The 23929-nt window shown below is 46.9% G+C and overlaps 1 protein-coding gene across 1 annotated transcript in view; it reads left to right on the top strand.

Moving 5' to 3' along the window:
- Bfsp2 (beaded filament structural protein 2) overlaps positions 1–23929 on the top strand; it is a 64918-nt gene that overhangs the window by 768 nt on the left and 40221 nt on the right. The gene's annotated exons all lie outside the window — the stretch shown is intronic.

Below are 23929 nucleotides of genomic sequence, written 5' to 3'. Positions count from 1 at the left end.
CACTTCCATATTAAAAATGCTGATGGTCTAATGATAAGGACATCGGGCCCCATTTGCTGAGTCTTAAAGGGGCAGGACCTGCTAGTCTCGGCTCATCTACTTCCTCCTATAACGTTCAAAGTGATGCTGTGTGTCAATCACCACTGATTGCATTTTTCAGATGATAAAACTAAGGCATGTAGTTTGATCATAAGCTAATGGGGGATGGAACTGAGATTGGAACCTGAAGTTCCCTAGTTCCAAAGTTGCCATTGTCCCCTTACCCTGAGCTGCCACTATCAAGAAAGGGTTTTTACAGTCTTCATCTGAGTATATTGAATGAATTGGTATTAAAAACTATGAATAAATGGACATGTCTTCCCATACCCATCCACAATAGCATTGTCCAACAGAAATATGAGCCACGTCAATAACTTATAAGTTTCTATTACCCACAGTAAAACAAAGGAAAAAGAAACAGGAGGAGTTAATATCATATCTGATTTAACTTAGGATATCCACGATGTTATTTCAACATGTAATCAATAGAAAGATATATATATTAATGAGATGGTTTGGATTCAATAGAACTTTCTGCAGTGATGGAAATGTCTGATATCTATACTGTCCAATCAGAAGCCACTAGCCACCGTGGCAATGCAGCATTTGACATGTAGCTGATGAGAATGAGGAATTGAATGTTTTATTTTATTTAATTTTCATTACTCTAAATAGCTACCAGTGACTAGTGGTTATCTTACTGGACAAGGCAGGATGCAGAAGTTCTATCTCTTGCTTGGTCAGCCCCGGCTTCCCGGCCCTCCAGGGTGATTTCTGCAGAGCGTGGAATTCATCCATCATGTCTGCCTGCAGCCTGAGGTTCTAATGCTGGACTTCTGCCAGCACTGCCCATCTCAGCTGGACTCTCTGTGGGTGGCTGGCTTCTTTCCTCCCTTCCCTTCCCCAAGTGCTGGCCTTGGGATCCCTCTGAGCTAAATCAGTCTCTAATCCTGTGAGGAACTGCTAACTCAGACACTTTGCCCCGCTGGGGCATCATGCAGCCTCCCAAGAGGTCACAAACCATTAGTGTGTGACCAGGTGATGCTGAGCAGATACAGGGACTCTCCATTAGCCCCCCTGTTCCCCACCCCATTTCCATCCACAGTGCTTCTTCTTTGCTGTCATCGGCATCTGCCTGACAGCACAGTACACATAATCTACACTGTTCTCTTGGGCCTTCCCAGTGCTGCTGTTCCACTCACATCCATCTGGGCTGTGAGAGAGCGCAATCTTAGAACAGCCTGGAGCCTTAAAGTCTGTCGGAACTAAGGGGCAGTCATTCCTCCAGAGTCTCCATGATAGTCCTGATTCCAAATATGGTGCCATAGCAGCCATCAGAACAACCCAGATATTCCAGCAGGTCAGCAGCTTCAGGACGAGCACTCGCATTCAGAAGCCACACAGGCATGCCCAGAGGAACCAGGCATTGCAATATCTAGGTTAGAAAGTATGGCCACAAAATCGACTTATGCCCAATAGTTGCTGACTTGCCTGGTTACAGTCAGTTACAGGAGTTTTTGCAACATACTCAGCTGCTCTGGACGTCAGTTTCCTCATCTACAAAGTGGGTATAATAATGCCTGAATAATCCAGCAAATCCACAGATAAGCAGACTAGAGACTGGAAAGCTGTAAAAGAACCTCAATGGTAAAAGCACAAAAAGACTATAGACCAAGACATTCACCCTCTGCCACTTTCAGAATTCCTGAAAGGAGTCATTTTCCTCTTAAGTGCCCATAAATGAAGTCCTACATGTGAATAGAGACCTATTTTTTTCTTTTTCTTTTTCGAACATGGACTAACCTAAAGAAATGGAGGTATTTCTGCATTGCTGATCTGCCTTCTAGTCATTATGAAGCTCCGTTCCATCAAAAAAGAGCAAAAGAAAACTCTACCTACACTAAATACACGGGATTCTTCCAGTCAGTCCCAAGCACCTGCCAGGCCTAGTGGAAAGCCCACCTGGAGTCAAGTCGCTTCATGAAGGGCTGCCCTCTCCTCCCTGGGGGCTCAGAGGCAGCCATGCTGTGCTCAGTGCTCCCTCGCTGACTCTTCTTGGCCTGGGCTGCACATTCCACCTCTGACCTCTCCCCTTTGCAGCCTCCTTTTCTCTACCTGCAGCCACCTCTTCCCCTGTCCTTGCCTGTGTAGAGGACTCTTCTTCCTTCCTGCCCAGACCCCAGGTGCTCAAACTTCCTGGCCCTCCTTACCTTCACCAGGCCCACAGCGCAAAATCCTCAGGGCAAGCTCCTAGCGATGGCCCTGAACAGGCTGAATGGTGTCTAGACACCTGGAGAAAAATCCCACCTACTCCTTAGCCTGGAACCCAAACGGCCTCCAAGAGGACCTGAGTCTCCAAGAGGAGGCTGGGGGACATCCATTTCCATGGCACTCTCTCAGACCAGTCTGGAGCAATTCAGTAGGGAAGTTCAGAGCATTACTTCTACAGATGTTTTTTAAGGGAACTAGATTTTAGCAGAATCAAATATAAATATAAAATATTTATAATATAAATATAAAATATTTCAGAATATAAAAGGGTTGCGGGGAAACAGACTCTGCCTCCCCAGGCCCTCCTCACCCTCAGTAATGCAGAAAGCTGCTGGGGCCATTCTGGGAAGTGGGGCCACCTCTGTCCTGGCATCTCCCCACAGTCCCTCCTGCTCCCACCAAGTTTTCTTCCACCAGCTGCAAGGAGACAAAGGAGGGCTTTCAGAAAAACAAGGGAGAGGGCAAGAGGGGAAGGAACAGGTCCCTCACGGCAGAAAGCCACAACTCAGAAAGCAACGTAAAGCTGAGCGACCAGGAGGGCACCTACCATGTCAGAATCAGCAAAGTGTCCTGGGGCGGGGAAATCTTCTCCGACCTTGTCTCTACAGCTAGTTTGGAAGTTCATCCTGAAGAATAAGGCTGGCTTCCCAGGAGCCATCAGTGCAGTCCCACAGGGCCACGCTTGATTCTTAATGCTCTGAGGTCGCCATCTTGAAATTGTCGACAGTTTTATCTTTAACTAGTTTTTTGTTAAGTGAAGCCTGATAGAGCTGTGGGATAGTGTGGCTCCCTGCTCTGGCTCCCTGCTCTGGCTCCCTGGGATAGGCTCCGGCTGGCTGCCCATTCCCCTACTTCCTGAAGTACCAGCCCCTCCTGAGTGGCATATGGTACCATGTGGGTGGCACCAACTGGGGGGAAGGTCAAGCCTCTTGCCCACCCTGACCCAGGTACTATAGGGCAGCACTGAGGTTTTAATGCTTTGGGGGTCAATATCTCTCCAACCATCTGCCAACAGGACAGTCTAGTGGCTGGTGGGCTGTACACAAGATGGAGAAAGTGTCTACAAGGGTCTACCTGAGTATTTCCAAGCCCAAGAGTGTGCGGGATTAAACAGCAAATAAAATCACCATAACAAGTCAAGAGAGAGGCCATGAAGGGGTATATGGTGGCATACACCTATAAACCAAGCAGTTCAGGAGGCTGAGGAGGAGGATCACAAGTTGGAGGCCAGCCTGGGCAATTTACTGAAACCCAGTCTCAAAATTTAAAAATACAAAGGACTGGGGTGACTCAGTGGTAGAGCACTCTTGGGTTCAATCCCCAGGACCAAAAAAAAAAAAAGAAGAAAGGAAAGAAAGAGATACCACGAAAGAAAGGAAAAAGCTTTATATTTTAATTGTGCTTTTTTCCTGATATTTGAACAAGAGGGCCTGCATTTTTATTTTGCACTGGAACCTACAAATTATGTAGCCACTCCCGGGTTCATACAACATTTCTTTTCAATTCCAAACTTGTGCTCCAATACAGTTCCTCAGCTGTATTAGAACCGCCCAGCCCCTTCTCCCACTCAGCAGTGAAAACAGATGGGACAACTTCTAGGTGGTGGCCCCAAGGCCATGGAAGACCTGGACACCTCCCCACTGCTCCGGCAGAAGGTGGCCATTTCCCTCCTGGCCTTGCTCTGGGCTCCGGACTTTTCTTGCCAAGTGAATGATGCTGATAATAAGCTCTGTTGGCAAAACCAGGCCTTTCCTCCTCAAACAGGCCAAACAAGCTTGGAATGAGGCCACCTCCCTGCCTAGAAGCTGCAGAGGAAAGGACAGAGGGACAGTGGGCACACTGTGAGTCTCAAAGCAAAGGAAGCAGCCAGGGGCCAGGCGAGGACGAAGCTGCCTGGGGAAGAAAGGGGACCACAGAAGCGCTCCATGGAGGAGCAGGACGTTGGCCATCTCCCCGAGAGGAAAGAGCAGCTCTCCCTAAACCGCATGGCTGTCAGCCCAGGCAGGGAAATCAAACTGACGGAAAGGCAAGAGGGACAGGGTTTGAAATGGGCCTGACATGACCGGCTTTCCTGCTGCCCACGCCCCCTCTGTCCCTTGGCAAGACAGCCCATACTCTGGGCTTTTATTTGCCAAATTTGGAAAACTGCTGGAAACTCAAGCAGTCTAAATCAGGGCTAGGTTCTCCCCCACAGACCCTGTGGCCCTAGAATGTATTTTTTAAGTCTACCAACAGGGTGGGGTGTAGCTCAGTAGTACAGGGCTTGCCTGGCATGTGTGCGGCCCTGGGTTCAATCCCCAGCATCCACCCTCCCTGGAAAAAACAGGAACTAATTAATCCTACCCTCTGAGAAAAAGAAAAGGCTACAGGGTCATTGTGCATGATTGACAAGCTGGTGGCCCTGAAAGGAAGTCCCGAGACAGGGCAGAACAGGATCGAGAGCTATTTTGGTGCCTGCACAAGCCTGGGTGGGTTTCCCCTAGATAAAACCACCCAGGCGACTTCCTACTAAATGCAGTTTGTTTAGCAGAGCAGGGGGTGACTCAGCTGACCAAGCCACACAGGCCACTAGGGTTTGGTTACAAATGTAATAACAAAGAAAAATATATTCAAGAGAACTTTTCTTAGGGAAAGAGATAAATAAGATTAGAAGACATAGTTCAATAGGGCAGGGAGGGACAGGAGGCAGGAGGCTGCTTTCAAGGGTGGTTGCTAAACTGTTTTGCTCAGTTTTGCTCAGTCGCAGGTGCCTAGGAAGGAGGAAGACAGCTAAAGAAAGGAAGGAGATCCTGGGGCCCGTCACTCAGGGCTTCTTTCCATGCCCTTCCCATATCTGCACTCAGTCACTCTGGACCCTCTTAGGTATCTTAAAAGGTGAGGTTGGAGGAATGAAATACAGGGAGGGGTGGTAGAAAGACCCAGACAGCCCCAAGATCAAACCCAGGCCTCGATACTCCCTAATGGCATGACCTTGAGCCAAGTTCTTCACTGATCTCTCTATAGTTCAGTTTCTCATCTGAATAATCAAGATACTTGGAGATGTCTTTGACATGATAAAAAAAAAAAAAGTCTCTAAGGAGGACACAGTAGAGAACTTCTGCAGAAATTAGGATATTAGGAATGAGGAAAGGATGCCCACTCTCCCTCCTACCCTGTAGCCTTGGTCAGAGGTAGAAGTCTAAGTGATTAGACAAGAGAAAGCAATGATGTAAGAATTGGAAAGAATGAGGAAAATTTTTCATCTTTCTGGAAAACCCAGAAAACTCTAGGTAAAAATATATATAATAAGCAATAAGATCATTTAATAAAGTAGCAGGTTACAAAATTACATCAAAAATCAATGATGTTCACATATATAAACAAAGGTACAGTTGAAGAGGAAATTTCATTTTTGATAGCATAATATAAAATGAAATGCCTCTGAATACATTTTAAAAATATCCAAAATCTCTATGAGACAATAACAAAACCCTCCCAAAAGACTCAAAAGTAATGTGGAACAAATGGAAAGAAATCCCAAGTGCTCAAATGGAAAGCCTCCTTAGCACAGAGAACTCACTTACAAATGTAATGCCATTGGAATTTTTTAATTTCATCTTTTTTTTCCCTAGAGCCAGATGAGTGAACTATAGATTCCATTTGTAAGAACAGAGGCAAGAGGAATGAGAAAGAGAAAGAAAAACTAGACAGACAGAAGAGGGAAGACACTAAAACACACTAGTCTCTGGAACGATTTCATTAGTATGGATGCCAAAAAGATAGGAAGTCCAACGGAACAGAATAGAAAATCCAGAGGCAGGTGGAACGGCATTGTTGATAAAGACAGCATTCGAGACCAGTGATGGAAAGAGCGGATGCATGGTCTCAGATAAGTGACATTCCAACAGCTAGGTAGTCACGAGGAATATAATAAAACTGGATCCATCCCTTGCTGTGTGCTAGAATAGATTCTAAGCATATCCTAGATTTAAATCTTAAAAATGAAATATAAATAGAAACGTAGGTGAATTCCTTTATAACCTGCAGATGGGAAATATTTTCCTCATTAAAACTCAAAATCCAAGAGCAGCAGGGGAAAATATTGATAAATTTGATGATCAAATTTTTTAAAAAATTTTGCATTACAAAATAACACCAGAAGCAAAATTAAAAGATAAATTGTAAACTAGAAATAATATTTACAACTTCAAAGGCAAAGGGTTCGTATCCCTATTTTATAAATAGCATTTAAAATTTGAGGTTAAAAATTTATCAACACTACTTTTAAATTGAAAAAGTCTCCCAGTGGTATAAAAGGAAGCTTCACTGCATAACAGAAATTTTAAAAGTCTGAGATACCATTTTCACCTCTCAGACTGTTACAACATTAAAAATGTGTCCACCTGGGGCTGGGGAGATAGCTCAGCTGGTAGAGTGCTTGCCTCTCAAGCACAAGGCCCTGAGTTCGATCCCCAGTACCGCAAAAAAAAAAAAAAAAAAAAAAAAAAAAAATGTGTCCACCTAGAGTGTGTGTGTGTGTGTGTGTGTGTGTGTGTGTGTGTGTTTGAGAAAGGGTCAGGGAGAGACTTCGGGAAACAAACATGTTTTTGCAGTACCAACAGGAGTAGAAAATGATACAATCCCCATGGAGAAGAATTTGGGGGTGTATATGCAAATGATAGAGGCATTTATGGTAATTTGACCTAACAATCCTACTTCAAGGACTCTCTGCCAACAGGATAAGAATGTTCATTTCAATCCTATCTGTAATACCAAAAGACTGAGCGAGACCCAAGTGCCTATCAGTAGGGATACTTCCCTGTAGATGGGACATAATCGATATTATGCAGTGAAGCTCTCCAGATCTCCTGTTGAGTTAAAAGATAAGTTAAAAGGGAGAGTGTGGACTTTTACCATTTAAGAAAGGGGAAGAGAGCCAGATGTGGTGGCACATGCCTGCATCCCAGTGACTCAGGAGCCTGAGGTGGGAGGATCACAAGTTCAAGGCCAGTTTCAGCAACTTAGTAAGATCCTCAGCAATTTAGTGAGACCTTGTCTCAAAATAAAGAATAAAAAGAGCTGTGGATGTAGCTCAGTGGTTAAGGGACCCTGGATTGAATCCTGAACACACCCCCCACCACAAAAAGCAGAGGATGATCTATGCACATATAGTTTCCTAAATTGAAAAGAATGGGAAAAAAATAAATGTTTTTAAATGATTACTTAGGAGAGGGAGGAAATAGGGTGGGAGAAGAAGGAATGGACACTGGAGCTTTTTTAAATTTATCTTATTATGTGGAGATGATTTGGGAACCATGAAAATATTTTACATAATTATAAAGCAAAATTAAATCATAAGCGAATCCTAAAGTATCAAAAATACTTTTGGAATCCAATAACGTATCAAGTTGATAGTGTATTCAACTATTCAAAGTGATTATTTAAAACCACAGTAATTTGTACATCCAGTCTCAAGAGAAATGTATAAGAGAACTGGCGGGCGGGGGAGGGGGCTAAAGTTTCCAGTGGTCACATCCTTGGCAGGAGCGTCGGTGGTATTATTCTGACTCTGGTGTGTGTGGACATATACTCTAGGATAAAGTGAGAGAATAATTAGATTTTTGTTATTAAGAACTGAGACTTTTAGTGTGGGTAAATGGAGATACAGTTGAAAGACTGATTAAATGTAGTGGCACTTCTTCAGTCCTGGATTTAAATTGGAATTATCTGTATAAACCCATGAGGTACATGATCCTAAAAATAAATACGTAACTATTTCCAACTCTGAACTACTGAAGAGATCTTGAAACAATGAAAAGATCTAGCAGAAATGACCAACCCATTGGCAGCAGACATTTTTAGCCTCAGATTTTGGCCTCTAACAACCATGTTTCACTAAAATCTGAGTTCCTTGGAGAATTGATCAAATCCAGATTTGGGGAACAGTAAGTGTACAAGTCGAGTCTGAAACATCTTGTCATGCCAGAAAACAAGTCAAGAAGCATTAGCATCATGACAAAAGACACAGAAATCAATCCCAATACTCCCGCTATCCAAAGATGATTCCATATCATCAAGAATATGAACTGTGCAGGGCTGTGGCACATACCTGGAACTCGGGAGGCTGAGGCAGGAGGATTGCAAGTTTGAGGTCAGCCTCAGCAACTTAGCAAAGTCCTAAGCAACTTAGTGAAAGCCTGTCTCAAATTTTTAAAAAATAAAATAAAAAGGACTGGGGATGTGGTTCAGTGGTAAATGCCCCTGGGCTCAATATGTTTTAATCCATGAGTTCAGTATAATATAAAAAACATTAATTAATCACCTTTGGAGTCTGCTGGTAAACCAGTTCATTACTTTGAAAACTGGTAAATAATAAAGAAGAATCAAGTATTTTTCCTGCCTCTTCTGTAAGACCTACAGGTACATCAGGTGGGAAAGAAAAGAAATAATTAAAGACATCCTTGTGTAGAAATATTCCAACTAATAAACAAGAAACATTATTAATCGTTATGATTGTATTAAATAGAATTATAATATCATCACTTTTCAACCGTAATAAAACCTGGGCTCCAGACAATAAAAATCATTGAATAATTACTAACATCACAAAAAGAGACCAGCAGGCATCTGTACCTTGCTGGTGGAGTACAAAAAACCACCTAGGAAGTAGGCTTAGAGGAAAAAGTCAAAACTAAATGTTAAGGCTCGAGATAAAACTACTAATTTACAGAAAATACAAGGATCAAAATAACATGTGAATTGACAAACCAGGGATGAAATGAGCAAAACTCAAACTCTGAGAAAATATAGGATAAGAGACTCAATTTTTTTCATAAATAAAAATTGCCAGGGAAAGGAGAAAGATGGAGGGAGAAAGCTGTAAATTCAGAGGCGAAGTTGACACCAGCCCATGGAGATGTCCTTTGGATCACAATTCAAAGTGTTAAAAAAATATATTGGACAAAATAGGGGAAATGAACATCAAATGGATATTTGATGATATGGAAGAATTATTAATTTTTAAATATGACCATGACTATGAAGCTATGAAATTTTAAAAAGCACCTTTATATAAGTGAAACAAAATAAGTCACATTTACATTCACGGAAGCTGGTGATGGGCCTGCAGGGGTCCATTCTTTCTTTTTATGTATGTTTGAAATGTTCTGCATAAAAACAAAGATAGAAGACCTTCTTCATTAGGTCGGTCCGTGGACATTGAATGAAATAACATATGTAAATTGCTGGTGCATAATCAGTGATAAATTCAAGTTCATGGAATGAGTGAACTTAAAAACACACACCTTGGGTGAGCAGCAACATTAACAGTGGTGTTTTTCACATGCATTCATGAGTTGTTCAACCCACACAGGCTGCAGGAGTTCCCAGAAAGAGCAGGAGGTAGAGGATGCTCAGGATGTAGACCCAAACGTGGATCCAAAGAGCATCCCTTCAGACTGGGGCCCAGGGCAGACCAAGGCCAGGGAGCCGGACAAGGTGAGGCCCTGGAGGGCGGTCTATACCTGGCTCGCAGCTCTGTCTCTCTCACCTATTTCCAGAGCCCAGCACAGAGCCAAAAGACCAGGGCAGGTGTCCAACTAATGTCTGTGCTGTAAGAGCTGAATATGGAGCCAGACAAGCTCAGGGTCTCAAATCTGAACCTGAAGATGGGTGCATTTGGGGTGGGGTTGTCTTTAAAATTCCAGACCAAGGACTGGGGATATGGCTTGGTTGGTAGAGTGCTTACTTTGCAAGCACAAGACCCTGGGTTCAATAATATAATAAAATAAATTTCCAGACCAAAAAAGAAAGATGGGGAACAACTTCAGTGTCTGACATCACTGAATAACTGGGCAATCCTCTGCAGCGGTAAGAAAAGAACAGGGAGGCTCGTTCTATGCTGATGTAGACTAGCTCCAAGGGGTGGGGGTGGGTAGAAAGCAGGCTAAAACCCCTGTCTGTGTTGCCCACTGTTTGTGCTTAAGAAAAACTGAGATGGAAGGGCAGGCTCTCTGGAACTGCAGCGAGGGCTTCCGGGGAGAGGGCCAGGTGCCTGAGCCGTGGCTGGCTTTGGCTGTACACTCTCTGGCTCTGTTAGAACATTTAGCTTAAATAAAATATGTAGCAATAAATAAAACTCCTGCCAGTCGCTTATTACCAGTGGTGGTGCTAGGAGGTAGAACCTGCCAGGTCCAGAGCAGGGAAGCCCTCTGAGCCTCACAGAAATGGGAGGAACCTTCCAAGAACATCTCCTGGCAGGAGGGGAGAAGACCCATCTCAACAGCTTCCTCTCAAATCAAAATCCCAGCAAAACTCAACACCCATACCCAAGAGTGGTGGCCCTTGCTAATGGGCCACCCTCTCCAGAAGAACTAAATTAAAACTTAATCCAAGCAGTTGGCACAAATGCCAAAGACAAATGTGGGCACTCTTTCTGGGGAATGACTGAAAGGAGGGCTGAATGAGCAGAAGGCCGTGTGGGGTCCCCTGCCAGCCCCAGCGCGGTTTATGCTGATCCGCTAAAGTCGAAGACTCAATTTAGGCAAATAAAACGTCGTTTATCGTCATCTGGCTGGGGAACGGCACATAAGGACTCATTTGTCTGGTTGTAAACGAGCTAGTGGAGCTGACAATCACAAATGCATTATTCAGCAGAAGCTATTTGAGTGTTAGAGGAGGTAATGAAAAGAGGGAGACCGCTAGCCACGCTGACCGGCTGCGGAAACAACTTGCAATTTTATTTATTTCTTCCTTGGGCCAATGAATAACCATCTGAATATGTCTTGGGGGGTGAGGAGAGAGGAACGAAGTTAGGCAGGCTCAGGCACAATTGCACAGAAGACAATGGACCCTGCCCGAACCCTGGGTGGCCACCTCTGCCCTGCCCAGCCCAGCTCCAGCCCCCTGAGCCCTGAGCTGCCCATAAACCACCCCCAACTTCAGATCTCACTACTTCTTCCTCGTCTTCATCCCACCAGTGGGATGAAGGCCCATTCCTCAGGCTGCTCCCAGCCAGCTCTGAGGACAAAGGTTATCTGGAATGTGAGTCTTTCTGCCAACTGACTAGAACCCTGTCCAGTCCCTTAACTCACTAGAGCTTTGGTGTGTCTGCCTAAGGAAAAGGGAAACATCCCTTATGAGGGTATGAGGAATAAATGAGAGAAGGAAGCAGAAGCTGTGGGCCTGTCAGGGCCCACGGGTGTCAGCTGGTTGGTCCCCAAGTAGCAGCACCTGGGAAATGAATAGCGTTGGTGGTTTCTGACAGCCAGCAGGTGCTGGGGAGGGAGCCAGGCTAAGCCAGGAAGCACCTCCAGGGACAGCCATGGGAACACCCTGAACCCCCAGGTGCAGTGCTGCTAGATCCAGTCACCCCCAGAGCCAGCAAAGGTGCCCTGAGGTTCACAGATTCAGTTTCAGGGTTCCCTAACAAAAGCCCCTACTGCACTAGGGCTCAGGAGGATGAGGCTTCGCACCTTCACTGTGGCCTGCAAGCCTCCGACATGAGGCTTAAGGTTGCAGGACTTGGCAAATTTGTTTGTTTGGGGCGTTTCTTTTGTTTTCGTGCTGGAGGTTGAACCCAGGGTCACTTACCACTGAGATACATCCCATCCTCCCATCCTTTTTTTTTTTTTTTTTTTGAGATAGGCTCTTGCCCAGACTGGCCTGGAACTTTTGATACTCCGGCCTCAGCCTCACGGTTGGATGGGATTACAGGTGTGCACCACCAGGCCTGGAAGCACTTTTACTTGCTGTCCTGTCTGATCCTCACAGCAGTGTATGGAGTACCTGGGGAGGTGGGGTTAATCAGCTCCGGTTGCCAGAACAAAGGACCACAGACTGGGAGCTTCAACAACAGAAATTGATTTCTCGCTATTCCGATGACTGGAAGTTGGAGATGAAGGTGTGGGTGGCACCGTCTTTTCTGAGGCCTCTCTCATGGCTCTTAGATGGGCCACTTCTCTGGGGGCTGTCACGTGATCTCACCTCTGTACATGTGCCCAAATTTCTTCTTACACAGACCCCAGTCACATTGGATTAGACCTCACCTTCTTGATCTCATTTTAACTGATTACCATTTTTTTGTGGGTGGGGGTCCTGGGGATTGAACTCGGGGCACTCGGTCACTGAGCCACATCCCCAGCCCTATTTTGTTTTTTATTCAGAGACAGGGTCTCACTGAGTTGCTTAGCACCTCATTTTTGCTGAGGCTGGCTTTGAACTCTCGAGCCTCTTGCCTCAGCCTCCAGAGCCGCTGGCATGTGCCACTGTGCCCGGCACTAATTACCTCTTTTTTTTTCCTCTCAGTTTTTTTTTTTTTTTTTTTTTTTAATTTGTACTAATTAATTCTTGAAAAACCCTCCCTCCACAAATAGTCACAATCTGAGATACTGGGAGTCCTGATTGGGGTGGGGACACAATTCAGGCCATAATCCTCATTTTATAAAGACACTGAGGCCTCCACAGATTAAGTTCCTCACTGAGTTCGTGTTCCAATCAGAAATAATTTGATGTGGTTTTGACCCCCACAAATATTGCTCAAGAACTTCCTGTTTCAGGCCAGAGGGGCCTGTCCCAGAGTGCTCAGGGCTCAGTGGGCCCACTGTGGACTTGGATCCCCTTCTGTCTGGGAGGCTGGATCAGGGCCAGCAAAGGGCCTCCCTCGTGAGTTCAGTCTAGGATTGTGCTGCCTTTCTCTCCCCTCTTCTGCCTCCTTTAATTTGGAAGAAACTACCAAAAGGGACAATTGATCCTTACCCACGTTCAGCCTCCGCTGGAACTAACTGCTTGAACTGGGACACAGGAGGCTGGGGCAGATTCCAGCTCGTCAGACAGCTCAGGACTGGGACTGCAGTTGAATGGCTCTGCGGCTGGGGAGTGGCAACCTCCCCTCCCTGGGGTCTCTATTTTTCCTTTCAGTGGTTGTAAAGCTCAGGAAAAAAAAAAAAAAAAAAAGTGCTGAGCCATCGGCCCTTGAGGCAGGACATCTTTATCTGAGTAGAATTCAGAGACTCCCCATAGTGCATGACTCCAGTGGCCCCAAGGCACTCCACCACCAGAGGTGGTCACCCACCTGTGAGGGAGAGGCCTCCACCCCGGATGGTACCCACATCAGGTTGGGACCCCTGTCCCCCACAGGGGCGACCATCTCCCAGCAGCACCTGGTTTCATGGACAATTTGGAGGAATCCGTGCAGGAGGTGAGGCCACCCCTAGTATCAGGGGCCCCAGATGCCGACTCCTGTGGGTCCTGGAGTGGGAGGTGAAGCATGTGGCTCTTAAATCCCACCAGCCAAAGACTGCTGGGAACATACTTACACGGGGGGACAAAGTCAGGCTTATTAGTTTGTTGCAGCAAAAGAGAAGCATAAGTGGCCAGGGATGTGGTGGGTGCACGCCTGTAATCCCAGCAGCTTCCAGAGGCTGAGGCAGGAAGATCACAGCCAGTCTCAGCAATTTAGTGAGGCCCTAAGCAACTCAGCGAGACCCTGTCTCTAAATAAAAATATAAAAACGGTTTAGGGATGTGGCTCTGTGGTTAAGCGCCCCTGGGTTCAATACCAGGTGCCAAAAATAAAAAGAAAAGTAAAAGAGAAAGAGAGAGGAGCATATGGGGAGAACCTGGCGTCTTGGGAGGAAGCGACCAGTGACTTGGGAGGATTGGGTTTGTGATAGGAAGGCTGAGGAAGGAGGGTTTGCTCTGCATTTGACGCCAGCAGGAGGTGACGGGGCTGGATGACTGGGGATCTTCCTGGTATCTTCCCGGGAGGCCTGAGGAATGAGGCGGGCAGAGAGCTGCCACCAGCTGGCAGGCTGCGGTGGCACATCCCCCCCCCCATGCCAGCTGGACGGGGGCTGTTGGGTTTCTGTGGTTGACAGTGTCCTTGCCTCTTGTTCAGAGCTGATCATGGCATGCCCTTGTCTCTGTCCCTTTCTCCCACGATCACCAGGTGGCCCTGTCTGATGGTGGCCCTTTCTCTGGGAGCATTCACACGCAGGTGGGCAGGGCCTAGCTCTCAGCCTATGAGAGTTCCCCACACCTAACCGGCTGCCTGGGCCTCCTCACCCATGGCGGCGCAGGACTGAGGAGACAGAACTGACGTGCCAGGGACCTCCCGCCTCGCAGGGCCCTTGTGGCCATGGGCTGAGGTGGGGTTCCTGGGACCACTGCCTCACCGATGCTGAGCAGGGCGCATACTCCTGCCCGTCCCCTCCCCTCCCTGCAGAATCTGTCGCACTCACGCACCTGAGCAATTGACAGAGGTAGAACACAGCTGAGTCCAAGCTATGTCCTAAACAGAGCAGGCCCTGGCCTGGCTACGAACCCCCCAGATCCCGTTCCTTCTCTACGAATTGAGGGAGAATAATCCGCTTTTCCTAGAATTGTCACAGATGAGCTCGAAGGCAAGCTAGCTTTCTCCAGCACCTAGGTCAGTGCCTGGTACACAGTAATGTTTAATCAGTAAACATTGATTAAATCAACAGATGGGCATGCCCAGTGAAATAGTGAGAGGCAGCTGTATTTGTTTCCTAGGGCTGCCATAGCAATGTACCACAAACTGAGTGGCTTAAAATGACAGAAATTTCTTCTCTCACAGTCCTGGAATGCAGTTGGAAATCAAGGTGTCATTGGGGCTGGTTCCCCTTGAGGCTCTGAGGGATCATGGGCTCCACGCTGCCCTAACTCCTGGCAATGGCTGTGAGCCTTGGCAGTGGTGGACCCTGGTCTGTACCCACAGCCCCCAGGCTCCGCCTCCTTCTCCTTATGTCTGTGTCCAGATTCCCCTCTTCCCATGAGGATATCACTTGCATTAGAGTAAGGTCCGCCCTCAGGACCTCATCTTAATTTGATCACACTTGCAAAGACCTTATTTCCAAAGGTCATAGTCACGGGTCCTGGGGACAGGACTTCCACTTATCTTCTGGGGGTGCCCAATCTGACCTGTTACTGGTTGGAGGGGGGCATGGTGTTGTTATTGTTTTCACTTCATAGTCCTGATTTCCAACATTTTCTTCTATTTCCTCAAATCTTATTTAAAAAGTTCCCAGAAAAACCAATGTTTTTGCACCTGATCCTCTTCCTTTTGCATTTGAAATCAGATCCCACATCCTGTCAAGCCACATGGGACTTGGGGTTCAGAAAGGAAAGCCATGGTACAGAAAGCCCTGGAGTACTATTCATGTAGTAGAGACACAGCAAATGTTACTTAATTACAGTGTGAGTTTGGACAAGTCATTCTACCTCTCTGAACCTCAGTTTCCTCAACCATTAAATGAAGGAATTAGATCTCACTGACATCTTCCTGAAGTCACACAGGAAATAGACCAGATTCCCTTTCAGGACTCAGGCAGGCACATGAGATGGATCCTCTTCAGGGACATGAAGAGCCCTGCTCCTGCTGACCTCCTATCTTTCCTTCCTTTTGGTTGCTAATTGGTTGTTTGCCCTGAGACAAATCCCTTTCCCTCTGGGGCTCTTCATTTGCAAAATCGGAGGGTAGAATTCTCTGTTCTCTCAACCCTCTAGATAGAGACCCTCTTCCACTGCTCCAATCTGTGAATGAAGTCTAAAGCTAAGGGAAAAGAACGAGAGAGACAGCCCTCCCTGAGCCCCTCTGCTGGCTGACTGGCAAGCACTGGGAATGTTCTGGACGTGTGGGCCTCCTCCCTCATCCCCAAGCATCAGGTGGTGGCCTGTGTCCCAACTTCGATGAAGCAAGAGTTCTATCAGCCAGAATACATCCCAAGAGTTGCCAAATGACCTCCAGGGGAGAAATTGCCTAGGCAGGGGGGTTACTGGCAGTAAGCAAAGTCAATGCCTGATCCAAATTCACAAAAACCCTGATTAAAGTAAGCCCACGAACCGCTGAGGTTTCCAACTCAGACAGCCCCCTGTATCCTCACGGTGCGTGGCTGGAGCTGAATACCTCTGGACATTCTTCCCCCTTTGGACACATGATCATGACCACCCGGGTCACCCATGGCCACTGTTCTCAGTCTACTCATTACACCGAGCGTCCTTGAGAGCAGAGGTGTGTTCCGATCATTCCTGAACCTAACAAGTACCTAGCACAATGCCAGGTACAGAGTACAGAAGGGAAGCAGGAAGGAAAGGGGAGATGGAAGGAAGGGTTCCAATTGTGCACACCACCGTGGTATTAGTGCAAGTGACGGGAGTTCAAAAGAAGCGAGTTCAAACTCTGGCTTTGCCACCAACCGACCTCGTGACCTAAGACAAATCCCTTAACCTCTTTGAGCTGCAATGTTCTGATTTGCAAAATGTGGGTAATATTTCATGCCATAGGTGGTTGTGGGAATTAAATTGAATAATTTACTTGAAGCACCTAGTATAGTGCCTGGCCTTGGTGAGCACTCAATTAACTGTGGGACTAATTTGTGTCCTTATTTGCAGTACTTTAAAATAATAATCATCACATACAGTGCCCCACCCTGCCACCTCTGCAGTACCTCAGGGGGAAGGAATGAGTATTTGCCCAGTAGCACATAGGGATGGGACCCTGGTGTTTCGGGAGCATCCCTCTTTGTGGCAGCAATCTCAGAGCAGCCTCCACGCCAAATCAAAGTTGTAGGAGGGCCCCTTGGTGGGCCCTGCCTTTGACCCGGTTACCTTTGCAAGTGGCGCCACCTGCTGGCTGCTCCAGGAATGGTCTTATACCCAGGTTGCCCTCCGCCCCCTTCTGCAACACATTATTTGTGTCAAGTCCTGGATTCCTATAATCATCTTCTCACTGCCAGAGCCTCCTTGATCTTGGGAGGGAAGCCACACATTTCACACTGCCCTGCCTTCGCTCTGTTCATGTCAGAATTTCCATGACAGCTCCCAATTTCCTGAGAGTTACAAACCAACCATAAAATTTCACTCTGCCCTAAGACTTTACATAGATTAGCCAGCATCTGTCCCTCTTCCCTACTGCTGCTGTTAGTGACAGAAGAAATCCCTCAGGAGTCCCCTCCCTCTTTTGCTTTTTCAGTCGCATTTTGGGTTGCTTTTGGGGGCCTAGAGCAGAGATGGAGTTTGGAGTCAGGGGTCCCGAGTTCCAGTCTCAGTTCACCAAAGATGATGGCCAGGTTCCTAACCTCCCCCACATCAGCTTCCTCCTCTGCAAAGGAAGGAGATAATTGCGCCTGCCCTCTCAGCTGCCGTCCTTTTGAAGCTTAAGGGGAAATCACAGGGGCAGGAAAGGCTTTGTCAGTGTCCGAGTCCAGGTCACACACCTCAGCCAGTGTGTGTAATTAGTGTCACATGAACCGACCCTGGCTCAGCCCACACCAGCAGCACCGACAGTGTGACATTTGTCATGGTAGCTACTATGGGGCTGACACAGAATTCACTTTTATTCCGTTCACTCATATGGCACTGAATGCAGCCCTTCCATGCACCAGGTCCTGTGAGATTCAAATATTAAATGCCAAGGTTCTCAGACTCTGGGCCATTGGAGTCTAAAGGGGATCATGAGTTAACACGTCCACACGGTGGTTAAGTGCCTGGGACCTGCCAGCACAGTGCAGGCCGTGTGATGGATGTCAACATAAGTCAAACTCAAGAAGTAGAGTTATAAGGCAGCTTTGGTTTGATGGGGACCTCTCCCAGGACCTCATCCAGCCTGCTCAGAAAGAGGCAGATCCTGCATCCTGGTTCTGGATAAAAATGGTCCCATGATTTTTCTGATCAATAGTAGATAACTAAAAATCCACTCTCACTTTAAGTCCCAAAACACAGTCCTAATACAGGAAATGGAATGTCTGATCAATATCTTCTTCCACACGTTTAACCTTATTTTCTCCCCCTTCTGCCGAGAGCGCCCAGTGTCTGGGGATGGGAGAGGTCAGCTGTTTTTCTCTTGCTGTTCTTCTCAACCCGATTTCTCTGTTCTTAGCTGTCATTAACCCAACTAAAGCCTAAGCAGAAAGAAAGGAGCAGACAGGAAGGCAGGAAAGTGTCTGCGTCTGGCTAACATTGAGACAAGATCCTTGCTCTTGAGGACACGTTTCTGTATTCTTCTGAGATGTCCCTGCTACACCATCTGCAAACACAAGCCCCTCCTTCAGCTGCCTGTGAATGATCCCCCACTTCCGACCCTGGCAGATTACCCCGCCGACATCCCCTCACCTCGCAGGCTGCCCTATCTGATCACCCCAGCAAGCCTCCCTGTCACGGGCTCGCATCTGCTCCCCGGGATGGGTACACCTGAGGGCTCTGTAAGAGGAGGGCAGTGACTTTGCAGTCTCAGGGCAGGCACTTGAGTTTCCTGTTACATATACATTTCTTTTAATCATCTGTAATTAAAGGAGAAAGTTTTCTGATCCTCGTTGTTATGGTTTGGATATGAGGTGTCCCCCCAAAATATGTGATAGACAATGCAGGAATGTTCAGAAGTGAAATGATTGGATTATAATGCATGGGCTAATCCATTTGATGATTGACAATTTGAATGGATTACTGGGTGGTAACTGTAGGTGGGTGGGGGGTGGCTGCAGGCATCAGGTCACTGGGAGGGATGACCTTGGGGCTTATGCCTTCTCTCCCTGGTCCCTTGTGCATACACGCGCTCTCTCTCTTGCCTGCCCCCTCTCTCTCTCTCTCTCTCTCTCTCTCTCTCTCTCTCTCTCTCCACCACCCCCCCTTTCCTGGCTGTCATGAGTGGAACAGTTTTCCTCCTCCACCATGCATTTCTGCCATGATGTTGTGCCTCACCTTGGGCCCAGAGCCATGGAGTCAGCAAACCAGGGACTGAACCTCTGAAACCATGAACCTAAAATAAACTTTTCCTCCTCTAAGTTGTTCTGGTCAGGTATTTTGGTCACAGTGATGAGAAGCTGACTAATACAGAAACCCACTCTAAGAATAGGAGGCTTTTAGAGCATCACAGAATCCCTGAGTGGCAAAGGTGGGGTTTGAGCCCTGCCTGACTGAATGGAGGCCCATAATTTTCCCATGAGTCCTTGCTGCTAGACTTAAAAAAACACAAAGGACCCACTCTGGGTCTTGGCATCAGCCGTTACTCCCCTGTCTTTACATCTTTCGTGATCTCTAAAAGGAGTCCTTTGCATTCTAAAACACTCTTCAATTCCCGGGTAGAGGTCGCCTAGAAGCACAAGGTGGAGACTCCTGCAGAGGCGGGAGGGTCTGCTGCTTAGCTCCTCCCCTTTCTGCTCTAGCCCTGATCCTGTGGGCACCAAGCACTGGGAAGGGCGAGGACACCAAGCTAAGTGGTGCTGGCACTTCCTCTCCCTCCAGAGGACCCGCAGCATTGGCTTCCCGAGCCTCTCCTGAGGAGTGGTCATGCCATACTCAGTCTCAGGCTGGTGTCTCAAGGGAGGAACTTTCTGGATAACAGAATTCCTAGTTGAAACCAATGTCCCATCTGTAGTTCAACTAAAGAAACAATGACGTGTCCAAATGCTGGAGAAAAGCCCCGTTTGTGCTGGTCTTCCTGACGGGTCTCTGAGCTGTGTCCTTCTAAGGTCTCCGAGGGGTCTTGACTGCATGACCGCTGTGTCCTCCTAATGCCCTCGCTTTGCCAGTGCAGATGGAACTCCAGTGCCGAGCAGCTCAGGAACCTGGCTCAGTCTCTCTGCCGTGTCCCCCTAGGGCCTCGCCACCTCCCCGTGTGATAAGCAGACAGGCGTAGTTACCTCCTTCCTACAGATAGGGAAACTGAGGTTCAGAGATGAGAAATACAGTATCTGGTGAGAAACAGAGCCAGGACTTGAACTCCGGTTTCTCAATCCACTCTAATACTTTACCCTTTTCATTTCTTGCACAAGACTAACTTGCTGGAACATTCCTCTCCTCTTCTGACCCTTTACCTACCAGAATCCCATTCCCTGACCTACAGCCCCAATACATCTCCCTGCTTTTCTGTCACTTAGATTGGGGAATAGGAAGAAGTCTCAAGCAGAGGAAAGGTGGGGATTCTTCTAATCTTTCAACAGAAGATCAACCACATCCACCCTGCTGACAATCTACAAAACTGTCCATTCTGTTCTATCAGAATAAATTGAGATTCTTTGTCTGCACAGCATTAAATTAGGCTGGGTTTGAAGACCTAGACTCAAGAGTGATTGCTCATAAGTATTCCTTAGTTCCAGTGAAGATTAAGAAAACTAAGATTTACTGAGCACTTACTATATGCTAGAATTTGTTCTGAGGACTTTGCATATCCTGACTCCTTAAACCTCACAACCTGATAAGGCCATGACTTTCATTACCAGATAGATAGATAGATAGATAGATAGATAGATAGATAGATAGATGAGGAAACCAAAGCACAGAGCCGTTAAATAATTTTTCCAAGATCCCACAGCTAGGAAGTGATAGAGACAAGACTTTGAACTTAGGTCTTGATTCCAGAACCTGTGTGCCCACTCCACGCTAAGACTCAAGATAGCTGGTGCTCCTGAGAGTTTCCAGGAAGAGGAGAAGAAGGCAGAGAAAAACACGTGTCTTAGATGCAATTCCCAAGAAGCAGAACCCAAGTCCAGGACGCTTTAGCAAGTACCTGCTATGAAAAAGCTCCCAGGAGTCTTGCAGTGAGTAGGAAAGCACAGGACAGGTTCCAGCAAGGGGCCCATCTCTGGCCAAGTCCCAGCTTCAGTCTTATTGTTGCTCTGACCCCAAGCAAAGGTACTGGGCCTTCACGTTCCCACGGCTGTCCATCATGTGAACTTAGAGGTGGGTTCTGGAGGCCTGGAGGCAGTGCTCCAAAGCAGAGCCACTGGACTGACTGTGGGAAGTGACAGGGAAAAGAACCTGGGGACACACACACACACACACACACACACACACAAGTTTGTTTTTGTTTTTATTTTTTTTTTGTTTTTTAAAGAAGAACCTTGAGGATCTGTTGGAGCATGACAGGATCTGCTCCAGTAGCCACTCCTGAAGCAAGAAAGGAGCGCTTGTCATCTGATTTAAACCTCCACAAGTCCTGAGCATATTTCCGAGGGCGTTGCGAGCCCCCAGGAAACAGACCCTGTTGGAGGAAAGTCGAGGCGAATGGTTTCTGCAGGCCCAGCTCCAGGCCAACAGAAAGGGCCTCTTGGAGAGCAGTGTCCCCATGACCGGCCCGCTGCCTGCACCTCTGAGGCCGCCCTGCCCGCTACTCCCTGTGGCCGCCCTCCAGGCCCCGGTGAGTCCCAGGTCATCTGCAAGTCTTCGCCGCTGCCGCCTTCGCCGGCTCTCACCTGGCTGCCACCTACTCACTCCCTGCTGGCTCTGACCTACCTTCCCCATCTAACCTGTCCCAGCAGCTCTCCCTCTACCAGGGACCATGATGCGTCAGCTGCCGTGCTAATTTTTTTCTGGTTGATTTTGCTTATGTCACCTCAGATTTTTATTCTGAATTATTCTGAGCATGTAGAAAGGGTCCCCAACACTCAGCATCATCAAGTCCCAGCGTCATGTGCAGCAGCCTCACTTCAACCTGAAATGGAAGGCTCTAGATACAACGGCTCATGATCTACCCCGATTCATTCCCCTCCGCAGAGGCCGCTCCTTCTCTAAATGGGGCATCAATCAATTCCCACCAATATTGTTCCAGTTTTACTATAAATGTGTATAAACCCTTCATAGGATTGTTTTGTAGGATTGGAAACTTTATATTAAATTGTATTATACTATGTATTAGAGCTCTCCAGAGAAACAGAACCAATAGAGAGAGTGAGAGTGAGAGAGAACCCAGGGGTGCTTAACCACTGAGCCACATTCCCAGCCATTCTTATTTTTTAACTTTGAGACAGGGTCTCACTAAGTTGCTTTGGGTTTTGCTAAATTGAAGAGGCTGGCTTTGAACTTCCCATCTTCCTGCCTCAGCCTCCGAGTCACTGGGATTACAGGCGTGGGCCGCCACGCCCAGCATGTAGATTGATTTTTAGGGATTTGGTTCACACAATCATGGAGTCAAGACCAAGGCATCAGTAGGTTGGAAGCCCAGGCAAGAACAAATGTTATAGTTCAGTTCAAGTCTGAAGGCCACTGCTGGTGATTCCAGTTTTCCCTGAGAGCCTCTATCTCTGCTCTGTTCAATCCTGCAACTCCCAGGGGGAGACCCCCCCACATTATGGAGGGCAATCTTCTTTACTGTATAAATGTTAATCTCATCCCCAAACACCCTCATAGAAACATCTAGAATAATGGTTGACCAAATACCCGGGCACCACGGCCCAGAGTAGATGGCACATAGGAGTGACCAGCACATGCTGTTTCCTTCCGCAACTTGCTTTCCTCACTCTTTCTGCTTTGGAGATTCATCCATGTTGATAAACGTAGCATTTCATTCCATATGTACATAGATTATGAATTTTTCTGCTGCTGGACTTGGTTTCTTACAGTACCACAAGCAGGCAGGGGCACACACTGTCTTTCTCACATACGCATAGCATAGTTTCTCTGGGTCAGAGGTGTGCCAAATCCCACTAAGCACCTGTTTTTGTAAATATGGTTTTATTAGAACACAGTCGTGCCCATTCTTGTACTGAATATCTACAGCTGCTTTTGTTTTGCAAGGGTGGAGTTGTGTCATTGCCATAAAGATGTATACCCCACAAATCCTAAGATGTTTGCTATCTGGTCCGGGAGAGAAAAGCTTCCAACCCTGCTCTAGATTAGGAATAGAATCAACAACTTTGTTTTCCCCCTTATTTGTGGTACCAGGGATTGAGCCCCGGGTGCTCTACCTCTTAGCCACATTCCCAGCCATTTGAATTTTGAGACAGGGTCTCACTAAGTTGCCCAGGCGAGCCTCAAACTTGTGATCCTCCTGGCTCAGCCTCCTGCATAGCTGGGATTACAGGAGTGTTCCACCTTGTCTGACTGTCATCCACAGCTTTCATACGGCATTGCCAAATTTTTCCCCCAAGTGGCTACACAAATTTACCCTCCCAGAAACAACGTATAAGAGCTCTGCTGCCTTCATATTCTCATCTTCCTTGGTTTTTCAGCCATTAAAAGCTTTGCCAATCTGGTAACATGCAAACTAGTTTCTCATTGTTTCCATCTTTGGCTCTTTCAAACACAGCACTTATTTAACAAACATCTCTTAAGGGATTGATCAGTATGCACCCAGGACTATTGAGATAAAGCTGACCCATTTACAGGAGAAGGAGCAGATCTCTTGAATGTTAGAATCTCCATTTCAATATGGCGTCATGGCAAGATGGCTGAGCATGGATTCGGCAGGCCCACCCTGAAGGAGCACCGAGAAAAATAGTCCAATAGTTGGCATTATCCTGCAGCTCCGAGGATGCTCAGCTGGGAAGTAAAACAACAATTTGGCCATCTGCCCGCAGCTCTTGACAGCCAGGGGCACCTACATCGTAATTCTTAGCAGAAAGGACCTTTATTTCTCACAGGCAGCAGCGCGGCGGTTTAGTAATTAAACTGGGGTTTTTTGTCTTCCCTTTTGACCTTAGAAAATAAAGCATCTGTGATCATAAAAGAGAGAGTACAAGAGATTGTCTCTAATTGATACAAGAAGAAATAGAGCTTTATTATTTAAAGTCACCAAGTTAGCCAGTGGAGAGGAAGGGAGGTGGCGTGCCAAGGAGCTGTGTCCTTATTGACCAGCTGGGAAATCAGTAAACAATGTCTGACTGGTAACTCCACAAACCAGAAAGGTGCAG

This window comes from Sciurus carolinensis, chromosome 9 (assembly GCF_902686445.1).
Source record: "Sciurus carolinensis chromosome 9, mSciCar1.2, whole genome shotgun sequence".
NCBI lineage: Eukaryota > Metazoa > Chordata > Mammalia > Rodentia > Sciuridae > Sciurus > Sciurus carolinensis.
The sequence above is the reverse complement of the archived record's forward strand: the minus strand, read 5'-3'. Positions and strand labels throughout refer to the sequence as shown.